Genomic DNA, 17,177 nt, shown 5'->3' with positions numbered 1-17,177 from the left:
TATAAACTTTTTGTTAATGCCATTAGTTTTCAAATTTGAAAACACTTTTTTAGTTTTTTTGTTTTCTTTGTTGCTTTATTTATTTTATTTTGTGATTAACTTTACTATAAAAATAGTTTTTTCCTGTTTTTTGATTTGTTTTTTGCATTATTTATTTTCTTTTGTTTTTTGCTTTAATTTTTAATTCTGTTTGCTTTTAGGTTAGCAAAATTATAAACTTTCTGTTAGTGCCATTAGTTTTAGAAAAATTATAAACTTTCTGTTAGTGCCATTAGTTTTCAAATCTGAATAGTTAAAATTTGAATTCTTTGAAAATTGTTTGAATCACAAGTTTGTGATTAACTTACTTAAAAAATGAGAATAGATGAAAGTTGAAAGTTTCTGTTAGTGCCATTAGTTTTAGAAAGTGGAAAGTTGAAAGTTGAAAGTTGGCATGGGCTAGGGACTAATGGTCATGGTATTACGAGGGCCGAACCATAAGACATGAAAGCATTTCAAATGAACTCTGAAAAAGTTGAAAGTTGGGATGGTATCATAATTTCACCCACATAGCATGTGCATGTACAAAACGGACAATGGTAGCATGTTCGTGTGTTACAAAGTTGCGGGAGGAAGTCTTCACTTTTTCTTCGCTTGTGTCATTTGCTTATTGCGCCGTAACCATGGATAATCTTCAATGTTTATCTGGATGCTTGGGTCAGCCTTGACATTGAAGGGAGGAATTTCATGAAACTTTTCATAATCTTCAGACATGTCTGTCTTGCCGTCCACTCCCAGGATGTCCCTTTTTCCTGAAAGAACTATGTGGTGCTTTGGCTCATCGTATGATGTATTCGCTTCTTTATCTTTTCTTTTTCTTGGTTTGGTAGACATGTCCTTCACATAGATAACCTGTGCCACATCATTGGCTAGGACGAACGGTTCGTCAGTCTACCCAAGATTTTTCAGATCCACTGTTGTTATTCCATACTGTGGGTCTACCTGTACCCCGCCGCCTAACAGATTGACCCATTTGCACTTAAACAAAGGGACCTTAAAATTAGGTCCGTAGTCAAGTTCCCATATGTCCACTATGTAACCATAATATGTATCCTTTCCGCTCTCAGTTGCTACATCAAAGCGGACAACGCTGTTTTGGTTGGTGCTCTTTTGATCTTGGGCGATCGTGTAAAATGTATTCCCATTTATCTCGTATCCTTTGTAAGTCAATACAGTCAAAGATGGTCCCCTGGACAACAAGTACAACTCATCACAAACAGTGTTGTCACCTCTGAGACGTGTTTCCAACCAACTGCTGAAAGTCCTGATGTGTTCACATGTAATCCAGTCGTCGCACTACTCCGGGTGTTTGGAGCGCAGACTTTTCTTGTGTTCATCGACATACGGGGTCACCAAGGTAGAGTTCTGTAGAACTGTGTAGTGTGCTTGAGACCAAGGATATCCGTCCCTGCATATTATTGAGTCTCTTCCAAGAGTTCCTTTTCCAGTCAGTCTCCTCTCATACCGCGATTTAGGGAGACCTATCTTGTTAAGGCCAGGAATGAAGTCAACACAAAACCCGATAACATCCTCTGTTTGATGGCCCATGGAGATGCTTCCTTCTGGCCTACCGCGCTTACGAACATATTTCTTTAGGACTCCCATGAACCTCTCAAAGGGGAACATATTGTGTAGAAATACGGGCCCCACGATGACAATCTCGTCGACTAGATGAACTAGGACGTGCGTCATGATATTGAAGAAGGATGGTGGGAACACCAGCTCGAAACTGACAAGACATTGCGCCACATCACTCCTTAGCCTTGGTACGATTTCTGGATCGATCACCTTCTGAGAGATTGCATTGAGGAATGCACATAGCTTCACAATGGCTAATCGGACGTTTTCTGGTAGAAGCCCCCTCAGTGCAACCGGAAGCAGTTGCGTCATAATCACGTGGTGGTCATGAGACTTTAGGTTCTGAAACTTTTTCTCTGGCATATTAATTATTCCCTTTATATTCGACGAGAAGCCAGTCATGACCTTCATACTGAGCAGGCATTCAAAGAAGATTTCTTTCTCTTCTTTCGTAAGAGCGTAGCTGGCAGGACCTTTATACTGCTTCGGAGGCATGCCGTCTTTTTCGTGCAAACATTGCAGGTCCTCCCGTGCCTCAGGTGTATCTTTTGTCTTCCCATACACGCCCAAGAAGCCAAGCAGGTTCACGCAAAGGTTCTTCGTCACGTGCATCACATCGATTGAGGAGCGGACCTCTAGGTCTTTCCAGTAGGGTAGGTCCCAAAATATAGATTTCTTCTTCCACATGGGTGCGTGTCCCTCAGCGTCATTCGGAACAGCTAGTCCACCGGGACCCTTTCCAAAGATTACGTAGTGTAAATCATTGACCATAGCAAGCACGTGATCACCGGTGTGCATGGCGGGCTTCTTCCGGTGATCTGCCTCGCCTTTGAAATGCTTGCCTTTCTTTCGACATTGATGGTTGGTCGGAAGAAATCGACGATGGCCCAGGTACACATTCTTCCTGCATTTGTCCAGGTATATACTTTAAGTGTCATCTAAACAGTGCGTGCATGCGTGGTATCCTTTGTTTGTCTGTCCTGAAAGGTTACTGAGAGCGGGCCAATCATTGATGGTCACGAACAGCAACGCCTTAAGGTTAAATTCCTCCTGTCTGTGCTCATCCCACATACGTACACCGTTTCCATTCCAAAGCTGTAAAAGTTCTTCAACTAATGGCCTTAGGTACACATCAATGTCGTTGCCGGGTTGCTTAGGGCCTTGGATGAGAACTGGCATCATAATGAACTTCCGCTTCATGCACATCCAAGGAGGAAGGTTATACATACATAGAGTCACGGGCCAAGTGCTGTGATTGCTGCTCTGCTCCCCGAAAGGATTAATGCCATCCGCGCTTAAAGCAAACCATATATTCCTTGGGTCCTTTGCAAACTCATCCCAGTACTTTCTCTCGGTTTTTCTCCACTGCGACCCGTCAGCGGGTGCTCTCAACTTCCCATCTTTCTTTCGGTTCTCACTGTGCCATCGCATCAACTTGGCATGCTCTTCGTTTTTGAACAGACGTTTCAACCGTGGTATTATAGGAGCATACCACATCACCTTCGCAGGAACCCTCTTCCTGGGGGGCTCGCCGTCAACATCACCAAGGCATTCTCGTCTGATCTTACACCGCAATGCACCGCATACCGGGCATGCGTTCAGATCCTTGTATGCACCGCGGTAGAGGATGCAGTCATTAGGGCATGCATGTATCTTCTCCACCTCCAATCCTAGAGGGCATACGACCTTCTTTGCTGCGTATGTACTGTCGGGCAATTCGTTATCCTTTGGAAGCTTCTTCTTCAATATTTTCAGTAGCTTCTCAAATCCTTTGTCAGCCACAGCATTCTCTGCCTTCCACTGCAGCAATTCCAGTACGGTACCGAGCTTTGTGTTGCCATCTTCGCAATTGGGGTATAACCCTTATTTGTGATCCTCTAACATGCGATCGAACTTCAGCTTCTCCTTTTGACTAATGCATTGCGTCCTTGCATCGACAATGACCCGACGGAGATCATCATCATCGGGCACATCGTCTGGTTCCTCTTGATCTTCACCAGCTCCCCTCGTTGCAGCATCAGCGTATTTAGGGGGCACATAGTTGTCATCGTACTCTTCTTCTTCGCCGTCTTCCATCATAACCCCTATTTCTCCGTGCCTCGTCCAAACATTATAGTGTGCATGAAACCCTTGTAAACAGGTGGGAGTGAAGGATTTTCTGGTTAGAGTAAGACCTCGTATTCACACATTCATTGCATGGACAACACATAAAACCATTCTGCTTGTTTGCCTCAGCCGCATCGAGAAACTCATGCACGCCCTTAATGTACTCGCGGGTGTGTCTGTCACCGTACATCCATTGCCGGTTCATCTGCGTGCATTATATATAATTAAGTGTCCAAATTAATAGAAGTTCATCATCACATTAAAACCAAAGTGCATACATAGTTCTCATCTAACAACATATAGCTCTCCAGAGCATCTAATTAATTAAACCATACATTGAAACTATGTAAAACATTTCAATGCGAAAACAAATGCGATCATAATCGCAACCAAGGTAACAATTGATCCAACGGCATAATGATACCAAGCCTCGGTATGAATGGCATATTTTCTAATCTTTCTAATCTTCAAGCGCATTGCATCCATCTTGATCTTGTGATCATCGACGACATCCGCAACATGCAACTCCAATATCATCTTCTCCTCCTCAATTTTTTTTATTTTTTCCTTCAACAAATTGTTTTCTTCTTCAACTAAATTTAACCTCTCGACAATAGGGTCGGTTGGCATTTCCGATTCACATACATCCTAGATAAATAAAATCTATGTCACATTGGTCGGCATAATTTTCATAAACAATAAATGAACCAATAGTTATAAAGATAATATACATACCACATCCGAATCATAGACAGGACGAGGGCCGACGGGGGCGGATACCAAAACCATCGCACTATATAAGATGCAATAATAAATGTAAGAAAATGATACAAGTATCTATCTAAACATACAAGTAAGAATATTTTTCCTTTCAGAAAGAAGATAAGAACAAGAGGCTCACCACGGTGGTGTCGGTGATGAGATCGGCGCGGGTTATCGACGGCGGTGAAGACGGGGACGGGGCGTGACGGACCGCTAAATCTAGACAAATCTCGAGGAAAATGGAGCTTGGAGGTCGAGATTCGAGAGGAGAAAGCTTAAGTAGTCTGGCTCGGGCATTCCATCGAACACCTCATGTGCATAGGAGGTGAGCTAGAGCACCACAAAGCCCTCTCCCCCTCGGCCAGAAAAAACAGAGCACTGTGCTCTGCTCTTGTGCGAGGGGGTATATATAGGCACCTCATTGGTCCCGGTTGGTGACATGAGCCGGGACTAAAGGGGAGCCTTTGGTCCTGGTTCAAGCCACCAACCGGGACCAATGGTGGTGGGCCAGGAGCGAGGCCCATTGGTCCTGGTTTGTCCCACCAACCGGGACCAAAAGGTCCAGATGAACCGGGACCAATGGCCCACGTGGCCCGGCCGGCCCCCTGGGCTCACGAACCGGGACCAATGCCCACATTGGTCCCGGTTCTAGACTGAACCGGGACTAATGGGCTGACCTGGCCTGGACCAAAGCCCTGTTTTCTACTAGTGTCACTCACATTGATATCTATTGATGGGCATCTCCATAGCCCGTTGATATGCCTAGTTGATATGAGACTATCTTCTCCTTTTTGTCTTCTCCACAACCACCCTTCTATTCCACCTATAGTGCTATATCCATGGCTCACGCTCATATATTGCGTGAAGATTGAAATTTTTTGAGAACATCAAAAGTATGAAACAATTGCTTGGCTTGTCATCAGGGTTGTGCATGATTTAAATATGTTGTGTGGTGAAGATGGAGCATAGCCAGACTATATGATTTTGTAGGGATAGCTTTCTTTGGCCATGTTATTTTGAGAAGACATGATTGCTTAGTTAGTATGCTTGAAGTATTATTGTTTTATGTCAATATTAAACTTTTGTCTTGAATCTTATGGATCTGAGCATTCATGCCACAATAAAAAGAATTACTTAGAGAAATATGTTAGGTAGCATTCCACATCAAAAATTCTGTTTTATCATGTACCTACTCGAGGACGAGCAGGAATTAAGCTTGGGGATACGTCTCCAATGTATCTATAATTTTTGATTGTTCCATGCTATTATATTATCAACCTTGGATGTTTAATATGTATTTATATGCTATTTTATATGATTTTTGGGACTAACCTATTAACCTAGAGCCCAGTGCCAGTTTCTATTTTTTTACTTGTTTTAGAGTATCACAGAAAAGGAAAATCAAATGGAGTCCAATTGACCTGAAACTTCACGGAACTTATTTTTTGAAGGAAAGCAACCCGGGAGACTTGGAGTCCACGTAAGGGAAGCAATGAGGAAGCCATGTGGCAGGGGGCGCACCCACCCCCCTGGGCGTGCCCTCCACCCTCATGGGCCCCTCGTGGCTCCCCTGACGTACTTCTTCCTCCTATATATCTCCATATACCCTAAAACGAGAGGGGTGCACAATAGATCGGGATCTCTGCCGCCAGAAGCCTCCGTAGCCACCGAAAGCCAATCTAGACCCATTCCGGCACCCTGCCGGAGGGGGAATCCCTCTCCGGTGGCCATCTTCATCATCCCGGTGCTCTCCATGACAAGGAGGGAGTAGTTCTCCCTCAGGGCTGAGGGTATGTACCAGTAGCTATGTGTTTGATCTCTCTCTCTCTCTCGTGTTCTTGAGGTGATACGAGCTTGACGTATCGCAAGCTTTGCTATTATATTTGGATCCTATGACGTTTTCTCCCCCCTCTACTCTCTTGTAATGGATTGAGTTTCCCCTTTGAAGTTATCTTATCGGATTGAGTCTTTAAAGATTTGAGAACACTTGATGTATGTCTTGCCGTGCGTATCTGTGGTGACAATGGGATATCACATGATTCACTTGATGTATGTTTTGGTGATCAACTTGCGGGTTCCACCCATGAACATATGCATAGGCGTTGGCACACGTTTTCGTCGTGATTCTCCGGTAGAAACTTTGGGGCACTCTTTGAGGTTCTATGTGTTGGTTGAATAGATGAATATGAGATTGTGTGATGCATATCGTATAATCATACCCATGGATACTTGAGGTGACATTGGAGTATCTAGGTGACATTAGGGTTTTGGTTGATTTGTGTCTTAAGGTGTTATTCTAGTACGAACTCTAGGGCTGTTTGTGACACTTATAGGAATAGCCCAATGGATTGATTGGAAAGAATAACTTTGAGGTGGTTTCGTACCCTACCATAATCTATTCATTTGTTCTCCGATATTAGTTACTTTGGAGTGACACTTTGTTGCATGTTGAGGGATAGTTATGTGATCCAATTATGTTATTATTGTTGTGAGTACTTGCACTAGTGAAAGTATGAACCCTAGGCCTTGTTTCGTAGCATTGCAATACCGTTTGTGCTCACTTTTATCTTTCGTTACCTTGCTGTTTTTATATTTTTCAGATTAGAAAAACTATTATCTACCATCCATATACCACTTGTATCACCGTCTCTTCGCCGAACTAGTGCACCTATACAATTTACCATTGTATTAGGTGTGTTGGGGACACAAGAGACTCTTTATTATTTGGTTGCAGGGTTGCTTGAGAGAGACCATCTTCATCCGAAGCCTCCTACGGATTGATAAACCTTAGGTCATCCACTTGATGGAAATTTGCTACTGTCCTACAAACCACTGCACTTGGAGAGCCAACAACGTCTACAAGAAGAAGGTTGTGTAGTAGACATCAAGGGGCACCTCGGGGTGGTGCTAGCTTCCGCCGAGGAACACCAGGGAGGGAGTTGCACGGCCCACGACGGAGAGTGGATTCGGCCGCCTGTGGGGAAGGGAAGAGGCCGAGGCCATGGGGAGGCTTGCTGGAGTATGGGGTGTGTGGTGGTGGTGGAGCAACGGCGAGGGGAGCTCGGGATCACCGAACTCGGGTGAAACCCAAAGCGGCGGCTATGGCGACGGTGGTGGTCACAGAGCGACTCCGGGGAGGGGTGAGTTGCTTGGGGAGGCTTGAGGACTGCGAGAGAGCTCGGTGCCGCTATTTATAGCCGCGGGGAGAGCTCGGGAAGGAGTGGAGGAGGTGGCACGCGGCAGGCGACGTGTCCGTGTGCCGGGGAGGGGCGCAGTGTCGGCAGGCGCGACCAAGGCTCATTGGAAGCGGCAGGAAGGCGACGATGGGGAAGCAGACGAGCGCCAAAGGCTCACAAAGACGAGCAGCACTCGAAGACGAACGGAGGAAGAGGACACCGGGGAGGAAAGCGATGATGCACATGCGCGCACTGTTCCGGTCATTGGCACGACTCGTCGGAGAAGAAAACGAAGGGGGCCAGAGGTCCAGGGGGAAGAAGACGTCGAGGGGGAGATGTAGGACATTAATGGCGAGGCCAGAGCCGGTCGAGGCAGTGATGACGATGTGAACAGAGGCTAGACCACTGTTTTGGGCTGGTTACACCCGTGATCACCACGGTCAAGGCGCGCTCCGGGGTTTTTACCGATGCCAGCTCATGTCTATTGAATAGTACTTTAAAGAGGGAGTGTTACTACGGTAAAGGATCGGGCAGAGCCAAATGGAGCTGAGTAAACCGAGCTTCACAAGTTTTCTGTTGCAAACTTGGCCACACCCTAGAGATTAAACCAGAGAGGGTAAAAGGTAAAATTGATGTCTGCGAGGCTTAGGGTAGAAAGGACTATGGTCCTATAAATTATGAAATCATTTGGTCAAGGATTTAGCATAGTTGCTGTGCAACTGCTAAACCTGACCCAGAAACTACATTAGGAAGAAGCACTTACTAGGAGTGATGGATTGAGCTAAAACTTGGCAAAGCTTAATGACTTGAACATACCATGATGCTGTAAAGCTTTCATACCAAATGGACTTGCCAAACTGGTAGTTGTTTCACAAACATCTCCTCAGTCGAGAAACTTGAGGAAATTCCTCAAGGCAAATGGCTAATTGAAATGAACCAAAACCTTGGGGAGATGGATCATATGGATAGGAGAAGGTATAGAAAAAGTTTTAGCCATAATGGAGCAAGATAAAATACACTTACTTCACAAAATGAAAATTTTGACAGAAACCAAGAATTGCTCCTGTGCTCACATAGTTCAAGGCAATGAATTAAATTTAGGTGGATGATAATGATTTGAGATTCTTGAGAGGATGGAATAGTTTCATCCCATTTGGAAACTCTATGAAGGTACTTCCTTCACAAAGTTGTGTTCTGGTCAGAAACCTTGAAAAATTGCACAGGGAGCTAGGATGAACGGATTGAGCTAATATTTGGCATCCATGGGTTATTTAACAATGTTAACAACCTGCCAAATTGCAGCTCCATTGGGATTAGGAATAAAGCACTTCCTTTGCAAAATTTCAGAGAAGGCAGAAACTTGCATTGGATCATGTGCTCCATTTTTGATCTGTGGAACACGAGATAAGGATGGAACTAGTAATTATATAGCAATGACAAGATCCACAATTTATGTGGGAATTTTCCTTGCTATAAAAATGGTAGTTCCTTTAGAAAGTGGCATAGATGGAATATTAGCATTAAATAATAAAAGGCAATTTTCCTTATTTTAACTATGGCCAATATATTTGCCAGAGCTTGTATTAGGCATAAGCATCAACTCCACCAATTCTCATGAATTTAGGAGATGGCTAGATATGCCTTTGGGTTTTATTCCTCATAAAGGCAAGAAAAGGAATAAATCACAATTCAAAAATATTGCATGGGACTTAGCAATATTTTTGATCATCCAAGGTTCAAAAACATAGGAGGATCTCTGGAAACAATTGGGAGGATCAACAGATCAAGGAAAATGATGGCTCCTTTGTATGCACAAAGGGAATATTCAAATTCCAAAACTTTGGAATTAGGGTTTGAGAGGGTTGAGATGATGTAGATGAGGGCTTGCCCACTGACAAATACATGAGCAAGGTTTTTTTGGAAAAGTTTGAAAATGAAAAGAATTGTCAGAGTCACCCAGCAAACTCAGGGGAAATTTTTGAAAAATGAGTGCTAGGAAGGAATAACATCACAAAAATTGATAACCCAATTTTGGGGCTGTTACACTGAGGAACCCCTTTAAGTTATCGGCCGTTATCAATGCCTTGTTATTTTTACGCCCACCTCGGGTTTGAAGTTGTTCCCGTGCGGCGGTGTCTTCTTGCATCCGAGCTCCAACGCCGGACTGCATTCGAGATATCTTTTGCAGCAGAGCACCAACACCGGACTATATCCGAGCTCCAACATCGGACTATATCCAAGCTCCAACGCCGGACTATATCCTAGCTCCAACGCCGGACTATATCCGAGGTGTCATAGATCACCTTGGCTTGAAAAAGTTTGAAGGAGGTTATCCTAGTTTAACGCTGAAAAGTTCTCTATGGAACGATCCATTCGAATCCAAGCTTTATGTCGGACTACTTCTGAGCTCCAACGATGGTCAGCGTTCGAGATGTCATAAACTACCTTGATCTATCAAAAGATTGAACGAATTCAGCCGAGCTTAATCTCGGAAATGCCCTCTATGGAGCCAGCCACTGGTGCTCGAGATTTATGCCGGATTGCTTCCGAGGTGGTGCACCACCCCGACCATGGGCTGATTTTTGTGAATATTTTATTTCCGATGCGTATAAATTTATTTGCTGACAAGATGTATGGCTAGTAGCCCTCAATGTGTCTGTCAGCCTAAAGTCCGTGATGCACCTGAAGGAAAATATGAAACCATTGATCCTAGTAGCTTCTGAGACTCATGTCGTTAAATCGGCCTGAGGATCAACTCCTAGCTCGGCAGCATACATAGGAATAGAAACACAATGTAACATATTAGAGGTAATAGTGATCGACTGACGGGCCTTTGAGAGAGGATTTTGAGAAGTTGCCGTAATAAATTAGCTTGATGCTGGATAAGTCCCAGATGGTACTTATTGTTGTCCGAAGATGCGTTTGCCCATAGTTCGGTCCAGCCGAACACTGAGCACTTTGAATTTTCTGCATTGAATAGGTCCATTTTGCATCATGCTTTTATATCAATACTTATTGCATTATGGACCGTTATTTCACTTTATGTCACAATACTTATGGCTATTCTCTCTTATTTTACAAGGTTTACATAAGGAGGGAGAATGTCGGCAGCTGGAATTCTAGGCTGGAAAAGGAGCAAATATTAGAGACCTATTCTGCGCAACTCCAAAAGTCCTGCAACTCCATGGAACATCTTAAAATAAATAAAGAAAAATCCTCGCCAAATATGAAGGCCAGGGGGCCCACACCCTGCTCACGAGGGTAAGGGGCGCCCCCCTAGGGCGCGCCCCCTACCTCGTGGGCCCCCTGGTGGCTCTCCGACGTCCATCTTCTCCAATATGAAGTACTTCCATGACAAAAAAATCAGGAGGAACTTTTCGGGACGAGACTCCGCCGCCACGAGGCGGAACCTTGGAGGTACCAATCTAGAGCTCCGGTAGAGCTGTTCTGCCGGGGATACTTCCCTCCGAGAGGGGGAAATCATCACCATCATCATCACCAACTCTCGTCTCATCGGGAGAGGGCAATCTCCATCAACACCTTCACCAGCACCATCTTATCTCCAAACCCTAGTTCATCTCTTGTATCCAATTCTTGTCCCAAAGTCCGGGATTGGTGCTAGTAGGTTGCTAGTAGTGTTGATTACTCCTTGTAGTTGATGCTAGTTGGTTTATTTGGTGGAAGATCATATGTTCAGATCCTATATGCATATTATTACCCCTCTAATTATGAACATGAATATGCTTTGTGAGTAATTACGTTTGTTCCTCGGGACAAGGGAGAAGTCTTGCTATTAGTAGTCATGTGAATTTGGTATTCGTTTGATATTTTGATCAGATGTATGTTGTCTAGCCTCTAGTGGTGTTATGTGAATGTCGACTACATAACACTACACCATTATTTGGGCCTAGAGGAAGGCATTGGGAAGTAATAAGTAGATGATGGGTTGCTAGAGTGACAGAAGCTTAAACCCTAGTTTATGCGTTGCTTCGTAAGGGGCTGATTTGGATCCACATGTTTCATGCTATGGTTAGGTTTACCTTAATACTTTTGTTGTAGTTGCGGATGCTTGCAATAGAGGTTAATCATAAGTGGGATGCTTGTTCAAGTAAGAACAGCACCCAAGCACCGGTCCACCCACATATCAAATTAGCAAAGTATCGAACGCGAATCCTAGCTTGACGATATTCCCATGTGTCCTCAGGAGCGCTTTTCCTTATATAAGAGTTTGTTCCGGCTTGTCCTTTGCTACAAAAAAGATTGGGCCACCTTGCTGCACTTTATTTACTTTTGTTACTTGTTGCTCGTTACAATTTATCTTATCACAAAACTATCTGTTACCACTTATTTCAGTACTTGCAGAAAATACCTTGCTGAAAACCGCTTATCATTTCCTTCTGCTCCTCGTTGGGTTCGACACTCTTACTTATCGAAAGGACTACGATATATCCCCTATACTTGTGGGTCATCAAGACTCTTTTCTGGTGCCGTTTCCGGGGAGTGTAGTGCCTTTGGTAGGTGGAATTTGGTAAGGAAAAATTTATATATTGTGCTGAAATTTACTGTCACTTGCTACTATGGAAAGTAATTCTCTGAGGGGCTTGTTCGGGGTATCTTCACCCCGTCCAGTAGAGCAAAGAGTTGCTCCTCAACCTACTGAACCTATTGAAAATGAAACTCCTTTTGAATTTCCTTCGGGTATGATGGAGAAACTGCTAGCTAACCCTTTTACAGGAGATGGAACAAAAGCATCCTGATGAGCTCTTAATATATGTGGATGAAGTTTGTGGATTATTTAAGCTTGCAGGTATACCCGATGATGTTGCTAAGTAGAAGGTCTTCCCTTTATCTTTGAAGGGAGACGCATTGATATGGTATAGGCTATGTGATATGAAATCATGGAACTATAAAAGATTGAAATTGGAATTTCATCAAAAGTATTACCCTATGCATCTTGTTCATCGTTATCGCAATTATATATATAATTTCTGGCTCGCGAAGGAGAAAGCATCGCTCAAGCTTGGGGAGGCTTAAATCAATGTTATATTCATGCCCCAATCATGAGCTCTCGAGAGAAATAATTATGCAAAGTTTTTGTGCTCGGATTTCTCATAATAATCAAACCATGCTCGATACTTCTTGTGCTGGCTCTTTTATGATGAAGACTATTGAATTCAGATGGAATTTATTGGATAGAATTAAACGCAACTCTGAAGATTGGGACCTCGACGAAGATAAGGAGTCAGGTATGACAACTAAGTTTGATTGTGTTAAATCTTTTATGGACACCGATATTTTCCGTAAGTTTAGCACTAAATATGGACTTGACTCTGAGATAGTAGCTTCTTTCTGTGAATCTATTGCTACTTATGTTGATCTCCCTAAGGAGAAGTGGTTTAAATATCATCCTCCCATAGAAGTAAAAGTAGTTGGACCTATTAAAGTTGAAGAAAAGACTGTCACTTATAATGATCATATTGTTCCTACTTCTTATGTTGAGAAACCACGTTTCCCTGTTAGAATAAAGGATCATGCTAAAGCTTCAACTGTTGTTCGTAAAAGCAATATTAGAACTTATACACCTCCTGAGCAAGTTAAAGTAGAACCTAATATTGCTATTGTTAAAGATCTCTTGTCTGATAATATTGATGGGCATCTTATTCAGTTCGAAGGTGAAACTGCTAGAATTGCTAAACCTTGTGATAAACATAAACATAGACCTGTGGTAGGCGTGCCTGTTATTTCTGTTAAAATAGGAGATCATTGTTATCATGGCTTATGTGATATGGGTGCTAGTGCTAGTGTTATACCTTATGACTTGTATAAAGAAATCAAGCATGAAGTTGCACCTGCTGAGTTAGAAGATATTGATGTCACAATTAAACTTGCCAATAGAGATACTATTTTAGCGATGGGAATTGTTAGAGATGTTGAAGTCTTGTGTGGGAAAACTAAATATCCTGCTGATTTTCTTGTTCTTACTTCTCCGCAAGATAACTTTTGTCCCATTACATTTGGTAGACCCTTCTTGAACACGGTTAATGCTAGGATAGATTGCGAAAACAATGTTGTTACTATTGGCTTAGGTGATATGGTTCATGAGTTTAGTTTCTCTAAATTTAGTAAACAACATCGTGAGGAAGAATTACCTAGTAAGGATGAAATTATTGGTCTTGCTTCTATTGCCGTACCTCCTAGTGATCCTTTAGAACACTATTTGCTAGACCATGAAAATGATATGTTCATGAATGAAAGAAGGGAAATAGATGAAGTATTATTTAAATAGGAACCTATTCTGCAACACAATTTGCTTGTTGAAATTTTAGGGGATCCTCCTCCACCCAAGGGTGATCCCGTGTTCGAGCTTAAACTGTTGCCTGATAATCTTAAATATGCTTATCTTGATGAAAAGAAGATATATCCTGCTATTATTAGTGCTAACCTTACAGAGCATGAAGAAGAAAGATTATTGAAAACTCTGAAGAAGCATCATGCTGCTATTGGATATACTCTTGATGATCTTAAGGGCATTAGTCCCACTCTATGTCAACATAAAATAAATTTGGAAGCAGATGCCAAACCGTGATCCTCAACGACGTTTGAATCCTAAAATTAAAGAAGTGGTAAGAAAAGAAATACTCAAGCTTCTGGAGGCAGGTATAATTTATCTCGTTGCTGATAGTCAGTGGGTAAGTCCTGTCCATTGTGTCCCTAAGAACGGAGGTATTGCTGTTGTTCCTAATTATAAAGATGAATTGGTTCCACAAAGAATTATTACAGGTTATAGAATGGTAATTGATTTCCGTACATTAAATAAGGCTACTAAGAAAGATCATTACCCCTTACCTTTTATTGATCAAATGCTAGAAATATTATGCAAACATACACACTATTGCTTTCTAGATGGTTATTCTGGTTTCTCTCAAATACCTGTGTCGGCTAGTGATCAATCAAAAACTACTTTTACATGCCCTTTTGGTACTTTTTCTTATAGACGTATGCCTTTTGGTTTATGTAATGCACCTGCTACCTTTCAAAGATGCATGATGGCTATATTCTCTGACTTTTGTGAAAAGATTTGTGAGGTTTTCATGGACGACTTTTCCGTCTATGGTTCCTCTTTTGACGATTGCTTGAGCAATCTTGATCGAGTTTTGCGGAGATGTGAAGAAACTAATCTTGTCTTGAATTGGGAAAAGTGCCACTTTATGGTTAATGAAGGTATTGTCTTGGGGCATAAAGTTTCTGAAAGAGGTATTGAAGTTGATAAAGCCAAGGTCGATGCTATTGAAAAGATGCCATGTCCCAAGGACATCAAAGGTATAAGAAGTTTCCTTGGTCACGCCGGATTTTACAGGAGGTTCATTAAGGACTTCTCAAAAAATTCTCGGCCTCTTACTAATTTATTGAAAAAAGATATACCATTTGTCTTTGATGATGATTGTGTAGAAGCAGTTGAAATACTTAAGAAAGCATTAGTCTTTGCACCTGTTGTTTAGCCACCTGATTGGAATTTACCTTTTGAAATTATGTGTGATGTTAGTGATTATGTTGTAGGTGCTGTTCTAGGGCAAAGAGTTGATAAGAAATTAAATGTTACTCATTATGCTAGTAAGACTCTAGACAATGCTCAAATAAATTATGCTACGACTGAAAAGGAGCTTTTAGCAGTTGTATTTGCTTGTGATAAGTTCAGACCTTATATTGTTGATTCTAAAGTTACTATTCACACTAATCATGTTGCTATTAAATACCTTATGGAAAAGAAAGATGCTAAACCTAGACTTATTAGATGGGTTCTCTTGCTACAAGAATTTGATTTGCATATTGTTGATAGGAAAGGAGCTAAGAACCCCGTTGCAGACAACTTTTCTAGGTTAGAAAATATTCTTGATGACCCACTACCTATTAATGATAGCTTTCCTGATGAACAATTAAATGTTATAAGTACTTCTCGTAGTACTCCATGGTATGCTGATTATGCTAATTATATTGTTGCTAAGTTTATACCACCTAGCTTCACATACCAGCAAAAGAAAAAGTTTTTCTATGACTTGACACATTACTTTTGGGATGACCCACATCTTTATAAAGAAGGAGTAGATGGTGTTATTAGACGTTGTGTACCTGAGCATGAACAGGAACAGATCCTACGCAAGTGTCACTCCGAGTCTTATGGAGGACACCATGCTGGAGATAGAACTGCACATATGGTATTGCAATCTGGTTTTTATTGGCCTACTCTCTTCAAGGATGCCAGTAAGTTTGTCTTGTCTTGTAATGAATGTCAAAGAATTGGTAATATTAGTAGACGTCAAGAAATGCCTATGAATTATTCTCTTGTTATTGAACCGTTTGATGTTTGGGGCTTTGATTATATGGGACCTTTTCCTGCCTCTAATGGATACACACATATTTTAGTTGCTGTTGATTATGTTACTAAGTGGGTAGAAGCTATTCCAACTAGTAGTGTTGATCATAACACTTCTATTAAAATGCTTAAAGAAGTTATTTTTCCGAGGTTTGGAGTCCCTAGATATTTAATGACTCATGGTGGTTCACACTTTATTCATGGTGCTTTCCGTAAAATGCTTGCTAAATATGATGTTAATCATAGAATTGCATCCCCTTGTCACCCTCAGTCTAGTGGTCAAGTAGAGTTGAGCAATAGAGAGTTCAAATTAATTTTGCAAAAGACTGTTAATAGGTCTAGAAAGAATTGGTCCAAGAAACTTGATGACGCATTATGGGCTTATAGAACTGCATACAAAAATCCTATGGGTATGTCTCCGTATAAAATGGTTTATGGAAAAGCATGTCACTTACCTCTCGAACTAGAACATAAGGCGTATCGGGCTATTAAAGAGCTCAACTATGATTTTAAACTTGCCGGTGAGAAGAGGTTATTTGATATCAGCTCACTTGATGAATGGAGAACCCAAGCTGATGAAAATGCCAAGTTGTTTAAAGAAAAAGTTAAAAGATGACATGACAAAAGGATACAAAAGCGTGAGTTTAATGTAGGTGATTATGTATTGCTATACAACTCACGTTTAAGATTTTTTGCAGGCAAACTTCTCTCTAAATGGGAAGGCCCCTATGTTATTGAAGAGGTCTATCGTTCCGGTGCCATAAAGATCAACAACAACGAGGGCACAAATCCGAAGGTGGTAAACGGTCAAAGAATCAAACATTATATCTCAGGTAATCCCATAAATGTTGAAACCAATATTATTGAAACCGTAACCCTAGAGGAATACATAAGGGACACCTTACAGATCGTTGCAGACTCCGAAAAGGAATAGGTATGTGGTACGGTAAGTAAACCGACTCCAAAACAATTTTTAAGGCAATATTTCTCCGTTTTGGAATATTTAGAAAAATAGAAAAATAGGTAGCAGTCCGGGAAGGACACGAGGGCCCCACGAGGGTGGTGGGCGCTCCCTACCCCTCTAGGCGCACCCCATACCTCGTGAGCACCTCGTATTCCTTCCGGACTCTGTTTTCTTGCACGTT

This window comes from Triticum dicoccoides, chromosome 7A (genome assembly GCF_002162155.2).
Source record: "Triticum dicoccoides isolate Atlit2015 ecotype Zavitan chromosome 7A, WEW_v2.0, whole genome shotgun sequence".
NCBI lineage: Eukaryota > Viridiplantae > Streptophyta > Magnoliopsida > Poales > Poaceae > Triticum > Triticum dicoccoides.
Note: the sequence above shows the minus strand (reverse complement) of the source record.